General features: G+C 43.2%; 5 non-coding genes across 5 annotated transcripts; 1 reads left to right on the forward strand and 4 right to left on the reverse strand.

Moving 5' to 3' along the window:
- The first annotated feature begins 413 nt into the window (after positions 1-413).
- Positions 414-486, forward strand: trnav-aac (transfer RNA valine (anticodon AAC)). Its single transcript has one exon. It is a non-coding gene; the product is annotated as a tRNA-Val (tRNA).
- Positions 487-3969: 3483 nt separating this feature from the next.
- trnav-aac (transfer RNA valine (anticodon AAC)) lies at positions 3970-4042 on the reverse strand. Its single transcript has one exon. It is a non-coding gene; the product is annotated as a tRNA-Val (tRNA).
- Positions 4043-5650: 1608 nt separating this feature from the next.
- trnav-aac (transfer RNA valine (anticodon AAC)) lies at positions 5651-5723 on the reverse strand. The gene has a single exon. It is a non-coding gene; the product is annotated as a tRNA-Val (tRNA).
- A 700-nt stretch (positions 5724-6423) lies between these two features.
- trnav-cac (transfer RNA valine (anticodon CAC)) lies at positions 6424-6496 on the reverse strand. Its single transcript has one exon. It is a non-coding gene; the product is annotated as a tRNA-Val (tRNA).
- A 691-nt stretch (positions 6497-7187) lies between these two features.
- On the reverse strand, positions 7188-7260 carry trnav-aac (transfer RNA valine (anticodon AAC)). Its single transcript has one exon. It is a non-coding gene; the product is annotated as a tRNA-Val (tRNA).
- Between the last annotated feature and the right edge of the window lie 1295 nt (positions 7261-8555).

An 8555-nucleotide genomic window follows, 5' to 3' on the forward strand; every position in this document is an offset into this window, starting at 1 on the left:
CTTCAGACAACAATTCTGACGGCTAAAGAACCAAATGGGACAGGCAAAAAGAAAAAAAAATCCTCTACTAATACACTATTAAGTATCATGGGAAAATAATGTAAGTCATACAAACAAACAGCCAAGACTAGATTCTTTTGACTAATTTTCAATAAAATATTATCTGTCACTGTTGGGAGAACATTTTTGCGACTTCTATTCTTATATTTTAGAACACATGACATTTTTAATGTTATCTAATCATTTTCTTCTTCGGATGCTGTCATAAATCATATTTATTTTAGAACATATGACAATTTTGCATATCATTAATATAATATAATATTGTACAATTAAAACATGCATCATATTCGCTTGTTTCTTTACATGTGCTGCATTTGTATTCCGATTGACCCTTTAGTGGCGCATGCGTAGTTTCCGTAGTGTAGTGGTTATCACGTTCGCCTAACACGCGAAAGGTCCCCGGTTCGAAACCGGGCGGAAACATGTTTTTTTTTGTTGTTGTTTTTTTTCTTCTTCTTCTTCAAACATGGCTTCACATGTACAGCGAGAATGCAGTGCATAAATATTGTAAACTTTGTTTCAGTGTTGAGATTTACAAAAACCATTGTTTTTTTTAAATTCTGTTTAGGTTTTAATCTGATTTTACTCTAATCACCTGCAACAGTCTGACAAAAAACCCAAACAAATAAAACAAACAAAAAATTCCTCAAACCATGTTTTCTTTTGGTTTTGCCTTCTTTGCCAAAAAGGTTATGTTTTTGGTATTGTGTCTCATTATTCTGTATGTAAACACTTATAGAAAGTACCCCATAAAGATTTTTAATATCCTGTCACATTTTACCTCTGACCCCTCTTCCAAGGTCAAATAAGGCCAAATTTTCATAAAATGTCTTTTATCTTCAAACTGTGCTTAAAGGACTGCTACAAAAACATTACAACATCAAAACCAGTCTAACTATAACCCATATCGGTGGCAGAAACTGACCCCAGAGTGACACTCCACCAGTGTCTGTAGTGTGGTATCATGTTCGCCTTACAAGTCTGGTTAATTAATGCAGTTCTGAATGCAAGAGGAGGTTCAGGTAGCAGGGTGCAGATACAAAAAAGTGTCCCGAGTGTAAATATTAACCATCCTGTAATAAAGAATCTTAATGTATTACGTTACTCAGGCATAGAGTTGGATGTCTCGAGACCACTTTTACGTGGTCTTGGTCTCGTCTTGGTCTCGACGGACTTTGGTCTCGGTCTTGTCTTGGTCTCGCTGTCTCGGTCTTGCTGTCTCAGATCAACATAGTGGTCAGGAGATTTGGAGTCAACAGTATCCATGACACACAGCGTAACGTTCGATAATGCATCATGCGCAAAAGCTTTAGCTCTAAGAGCCGTGCTTAGAGAGTGCTTTGTAGTGAATCAGAATAGTCGACTCCCATTGAGCGAGAGCCGGCTCCTCACTTAATTTCCTTGCACTGCTCAGCTGTCACGCAGCGACACACAGTGGCTCAGCCATGCTCAAATCCCTCCACATTGTGGATTATAATCTTCAATTTGATGTTGCAATTTTATCTATATATAAAGTATAACTGAAACCAGTTACATATTTCCCATTCTTTAGACAGTTGCTGGAGGTGATCGCTGTTTTGTCAGATGACTTTGGGGCCAGTCAGTACCATCATGTCAGCCCTCAAAAGCACACAAAAGTTAGTCTTTTTTGTCCCGGTCTTGGTCTTGGTCTCGCCTCAACTTGGTCTCGGTCTCGATACCCTCTGGTCTTGGTCTCGGATTAGGCGGTCTTGACTACAAGTCTACTCAGGCATTACATCTGTGGGTGTTGGTATATTGTGTGCATGATCAAGTTTGAACGCGTTGCTTGAGCTCTGGGAAACCCGCACCATTTAATCCCAGCATGAAGAAAAGGAAAAGTGTGCTTCAACTTTGACCTTTTACATGTCAGGCAAACATGAAAACCACTACTCTATTTATGCTCCATTTAATCTTCTTGTGGCTTCTGTTCTTGAAGAGAGAGATCTAGAGAGGGAGAGGAAGACAGATCTCCCAATAAAAATACATTTTTAAAAAGCAGAATGGAGTTTTGCATCACAGAAAAAAAGGAAAACATTTTTTTTCTGTCAACCAGAAATGCAATTTTCAGCTTTTTGATTTATTACCTTTGAATCGCTCAGAATCAGAATCAGAAAAGGTTTTATTGCCAAATGTTGGGCAGGTTTACAACATTAGGAAATTCCTGCGGTACTTAGTGCAAAACATACTGTAAGACAAACACTTAAATAACTCATAAAAATTAAAAGTGCTAAGCAGATTGATATATACATGTACGCAGGTAATGATCAGTGCAAAAATGGAACAGATGCAGAGAACACAGTATAGGGTTGTGTGCTTGTGGTGGGAAGAGTCATATGGTTATTGTTCATTAGTCCAACAGCAGAGGAGAAGAAACTGTTCTTATGGCAAGAGTTTCTGGTCCGAATGGACCAAACCTCCTGCCTGAAGGGAGCAGGTAAAACAGACTGTGTCCAGGGTGAGAAGGGTCAGCTGTGATCCGAGCTGCATGCCCCAGTGTCCTGGAGGTGTACAGGTCCTGCAGAAATGGGAGTCTGCAGCCAATCACCTTCTCAGCAGAACGCACAACACGCTGCAGTCTCTGTTTGTCCCTCCAGCGACCACATGGTGATGGAGAAGATGTCGATGGACTTGATGATTGTAGAGTAGAATTGCATCATCGTCGGTGTTGGCTTGTTGCATTTCTTCAGCTGTCTCAGGAAGTACATCCTCTGCTGGGCCTTCTTTATGACGGAGGTGATGGTGGGCTCTCACTTAAGGTACTGGGTGATGGTGGTACCCAGGAAGCGGAATGAGTCCACAGTGGTGATGAGGGTGTCAGTCAGGATGATGGGGGAGAGTGGGGCTGTGTGCTTCCTAAAGTCCACAGTAATCTCCACTGTCTTCTGGGCATTCAGCACCAGGTTGTTGTGGCTGCACCAGGACACCAGACGTTTAACCTCCCTCCTGTAGACAGACTCATCCCCCGTTCGAGATGAGTCCGATAACAGTGGTGTCATCTGAAAACTTAATGACAGACTGGTGGTTGGAGGTGCAGCAGTTGGTGTACAGGGAGAAGATCAGAGGAGAAAGAACACAGACCCGGGGGGAGCCAGTGCTGATGGTCCAGGAGTCCGAGACATTCTTCCTCAGCCTCACATGCTGCTTCCTGTCTGTCAGGAAGTCAATGATCCACCGGCAGATGGGATCAGACACATTCATCTGGGAAAGCTTGTCTTGGAGATGGTCTGGAAGCATGGTTTTGAAACAAATAGGCACAAACAGGCTCCTGGCGTAGGTTCCCGGGGAGTCCAGATGCTGCAGGATGAAGTGTAGAGTCATGTTGATAGCATCATCTACAGACTTGTTGGCTCTGTATGCAAACTGCAGGGGTCCAGGAGGGGGGCCGTGAGGGTCTTGAGGTCTTGATCTCTGAAGGGGTGAATGCTCTTCTTCAGTGGAGAAGTCAAGCTGGGCCAGTTGTATTTTGCAGAAAGGATGGAAATTACTGTGGTGAACATGCCCTTTATGAAGAAGAAGGAACACGGGGTGACACAGAAGAGTGATTGAAGGTGTACACAGGAGGATATCTTATGCAGAAGGTGCAATGTGAAAGAGATGGGTGAGAATGTATGTAGGCAGCTGTAGGATGACTTTGTAAATTGAAAAGAGGAAGAGAATAAGAGGTGGAAGAAACTGGCCTGACTTCAGTGAGGGGTTGAGACAAGTTTTTGTTAGGAGAGTTACCATATTGATACCTTAGGTTTCCAACAATCGTGTGAAAACTCTAAGCCTTATCTTAGGGGCTAATAACTATACAACATCTTAGGAGATTTACCATTTCACGTCATGGAATACTTATGAAGACTGAAACTTTACTGTAGTTCTTTCAAGTAAACCAAATAAATATGTTTCCGCCCGGTTTCGAACCGGGGACCTTTCGCGTGTTAGGCGAACGTGATAACCACTACACTACGGAAACCAGCTTAGCTCTCGTGAAGGGATATTTTGAGAAAATGAATAACGTTTAAAGAAAATTGATCAGTCTAATATTGTATATTATATAGTCATACCCTGTCTGCTGTATTCATTTTCCATTTTTCATCTCGTCTCACACACGGACTGCGCAGATTTGCCTTAGTTATCGCTCTGTTAATACACTGCATATCATAGTAGGTGGCCATAATAATCACCTCACTATAAAAACTCTGTATAGCCTCGTAAAGTTGCACTATGCCGCAGAAAATATTATGCAACAGAAACTTCCAAAAGCATTCCCATTATCCAGTATATTGCCGCAGCAACTCTCCTTCGGTCTCCGTTGAGTGTTTGGTTAATAGTTTGTCTCCACCTAGTGGCTTACTCAGATTCAGCAGAAACACGTGTGACTGCGAACTGTGATGTGCTGTGATAGCCTGAGTATCTGCGTTCCCATGACGTGAGAGGGAATACAATTCGTGTTGAAGATGGGGCATCTACTGTCTGGAACTGTTGTCCAGTTTCGTAAACGTCCCTTGCCATCCACCCCCAAAGGTTCTCAATTGGATCCAAAAGAGTGATGTTATTCACTTCAAAGAAGTCCCTTGTGTACTGTGGAATTGTCCTGTTTAAAAACCCAGTCGTTATCACGCAGGCGAGGGCCCTCAGTCATGAGTGATGCTCTCTGCAACATCTGGACACAGCCAGCGGCCGTTTTACGCCCCTGCACCTCTTGAGGCTCAGTTGTTCTACTGAAGGAAAAAGCACTCAGACTACATGGTGTTCAACAACGTACGTTCAAAAAGGAAAGGTTTATTTGCCTTGCCATCAGAATGTCATGACAGTGTGACTACCTAACAGAAAATAACAATGAATCCACATTTTTGAACAGATTTGACCTTTCAAATGCATGCGATCCTACACTTTTGATCAGCTGTCAAACAACCCGTTTCATTTTAAGCGTCATTTTCAATAAATTGCATGCTCAAAAAATGTTTACTCTCACTTCCACTTCTTCTTGTTGCATGTTGAAGCTCTACTTGGAACCTTGTTATGATCCAACCATGCAAAATATGATATTTTGCCATTTTTCAAATGGTCTTGAACTTTTGTTCGGGACTGCATCCCTAAATTTAGAGTCCCTAATCGCTCCTCACACTCCTGCCTTTCCTTCTTTCTTACCATCTCCTACCTTCCTCCTCTCCTTTTACCTATTTTTAACCAGCAGTATAGTTTCTACAACACCCTGTTAGCCAGCAATAGTGGCTATTGTTGTTCAAGATTGCATCTTTCTTTATGATTTGCATGTCTGATTTGGCTAAGATTTTTGGATATGATTTTTTGACACAACTCTTCCTATTTATCCAAGATTGGGGGTGTGCTTGGAGTATACTGGATTGTGCTGTATTGCATGTGTTTAAAGATTAATGTTTAGTGTCTCATAGCCAGGCGTTGGGTGCTATATTAATATCGAGGATATTTTAAAAGGCTTCCATGAGGGAATTGAATTCAGTAAATCCCCACTGGGTGACCGTGGGTCAAATATGGCTTGTTACTTAAGTTAATAACGTAATGTTTATGAAAAGTGTGACTCAGGGAAACCAAATAAATATGTTTCCGCCCGGTTTCGAACCGGGGACCTTTCGCGTGTTAGGCGAACGTGATAACCACTACACTACGGAAACCACTCGTAAAAGCTCCAAGAGGTCACCGGGAACAGGTCAGTATAAAAATAAAAGCTCACAGTTAAAGCATTATCTACTACCTGTGTATTACATAGTCATACCCTGTCTGTAGCATTCATTCTTCATCTCGTCGGCACATACGGACTGCGCAAATTGACTTTATTTCTCGCAGAGTTAATACACTACTGTATACTGCTAAAACTCATATCACCGTAAAGCTGCACGATGCTGCAGAAATTATGCAACGGAAACTTCCAAATGCAGTTTCCATTAACCAGTATATTTCTACAGCAACTCTCCTTCCGTCTCCGTTGAGTTTTTTGTTAATAGTTATTTGTCTCCACCTAGTGACTGACTCAGATTCAACAGAAACACGTGTGGCTGCGATCATTAAGAACAAATCGTATAAATGGTTGAATGTTGGAGAAAATCAGACAATAAGATATGATATAAACTGTGCTTACTGTGTAGTCTCAGTATTTGCTGTGACACAGAAGGAAAGCATGGATCTGTTCTAGCAACAATTTAGGACCAGTGTGGACCCAATATCTGCGAGGTGTGTTTCCAGCAACTTGTTGATGTCATGAAGAACCAAGGGAGAGCTGAAGGCAATATGTACCTAATAAATTGTCAGGTGGCTGTTTAGTATTTTTGTGTTTTCTTGATAATGTGAAGAATTATTATAAAGAAAAAGTACCAATGTTTCCGCCCGGTTTCGAACCGGGGACCTTTCGCGTGTGAGGCGAACGTGATAACCACTACACTACGGAAACTCGCTATGGTGCGACTTCGTCATTTTACAATAATATATATAAATGTCACGATCTCATATTGTCACACATGATTTGGCGACAAGCAAAAATACTCACTTTTATAAAGTTACAGGCCTGCTGTTGCGAAAATACAGTCCAAAAGACATGTTATATAGACATTTTCGAACTGGAAAGTCATTCAAGTCATACAAGTCGTTACAGAAGAGGATTAGGTCCACTGGAAAAAAAGGTGGGCACCTCTTTTTTCTTTTCCAGAATTCTGAGAAAAAAGCCAGAATCCTGAAGTTAGAACTTTAACTTTAATCTCAGAATTCTGACTTTTTTCGCAGAATTCTGAGGAAAAAAAGTCAGAATTCTGAAAAAAGTCAGAATCCTGAAGTTAGAACTTTAACTTTAATCTCAGAATTCTGACTTTTTTTTCGCAGAATTCTGAGGAAAAAAAGTCAGAATTCTGAAAAAAGTCAGAATTCAGAATTCTCAAATTAAAGTCAGAACTGTCGGTTCACAGTCAAAATTCTGACTTTTGGTATTCTGAGAAGAATACTGGGAGAAAAAGTCGGAATTCTGACTTTAATCTCAGAATTCTGGTAAGAAAAAAAAGACATTCCCACTCCTTCTTTTCCCTGGGGCCCTAATCCTCTTGCGTAGAAACGATACAACGCACACACACACAAAAAAAATAGACCTGACATGTTTCCGCCCGGTTTCGAACCGGGGACCTTTCGCGTGTTAGGCGAACGTGATAACCACTACACTACGGAAACCTCCACTACGTAGCCATTGAACAAACACACAAAAACGAATACTACATACGGAAAATTTGTTTTTTAATGGCCCGAAAAAGCATCGAATGGCTTGTCATTTGTAACAAATCATTCTCCATTGTGGAGACCACTGCCTGGTCTGTATGCTACCGGGGAAATATTCCCACATGAGATGTGAATAAAAGGTATTTCTACAAGTGGTACTCCAGTACGGATATACGCAAGTCTAAACTGAGTGTGACAGCTAAGAAACAGGCTCAAATGCACTGAAAACTGTCTGTGCTGGCTGCCTGTTAGAGAACAGACCACTTATGTCTCTTATGTAGTCTGGAAGATGAGTGGATGATGGGGTGGGTGCAGTTTTCTCTGTGGTGGGGTTGGGTGGACTGTCCCGGGCTCTGTGGGGCCGGGTGGCGCTCCTGCACTGGGTCCCGGTCCGGATGGGCCTAGGCCCCCTATCCCTGGCGGGTCGCGGAGTATGGGGATGCCTACTGGGGTCAGCGGGGGAGCTGGCCCCAGGGAGGGGTCACTTGCCCCTCCCTTCCTTCCCTCCCCATCTCCAGCTGCCTCCCTCTTCCCGCTCCACCACAACCACCCACACATGCAGGGCCTTGAAGTAGGGGTGTGTCACCAGGGTGCAGAGGAGGCAACCCCCCCTCTGTCCCCTTCTGGCTGCCTCTGCCTCAATTTTATCCTACAACTTAGACATTCACATTACTCACACTCTCATTAAACACATACATATAGGATTTTGGGGGTGGGCACGCTACACGGAATCCAAATTACCATCAGAGTGTACACCTCACCCCTGGCATCGTTGCCCACCTCTCAATTTTAAATACACGTAGACATTGAGGGCTAGCAGGAGGGGCTATGCGCTTACCTGCTGCTCTCTGGCAGGTAGCTCCATGCCCTCCTGGGTTTTAAATGCACCTTAGAACACACATGCATCAACACTACAATGAGCGGGTGGAGGGAGGTTTGGAGTCTACTCTCACCCCCGTTCTCTGCGGCCTGCTGGAGCGGGGGGCTAGGAGGAGGAGTTGGCCGTCTGGAATGTGGGGCCTCCCTGCTGCTGCGAAGTCGGGTCGCTCTGCTTCTCCCCACCACAGGGAAAAGAGTAACACCACCTGGGTCTGGGTGCAGTTCCCCCCTCCAGGGGCAAGGGTACCTAGACCCGGTTAGTAGAGTACGCTTGGGGAGTGTGATCGTGTGTACAGCGTCTCTTTATGTCTGTCTCCACGTTGGTTGAGTGTGGAGTAAGTGAGAGCATGAGGGTGGGAATGGATGTTTGT

The sequence above is a fragment of the Pundamilia nyererei genome, unplaced genomic scaffold, assembly GCF_000239375.1.
Source record: "Pundamilia nyererei isolate P.nyererei 1_Seehausen unplaced genomic scaffold, PunNye1.0 scaffold00219, whole genome shotgun sequence".
Taxonomy (NCBI): domain Eukaryota; kingdom Metazoa; phylum Chordata; class Actinopteri; order Cichliformes; family Cichlidae; genus Pundamilia; species Pundamilia nyererei.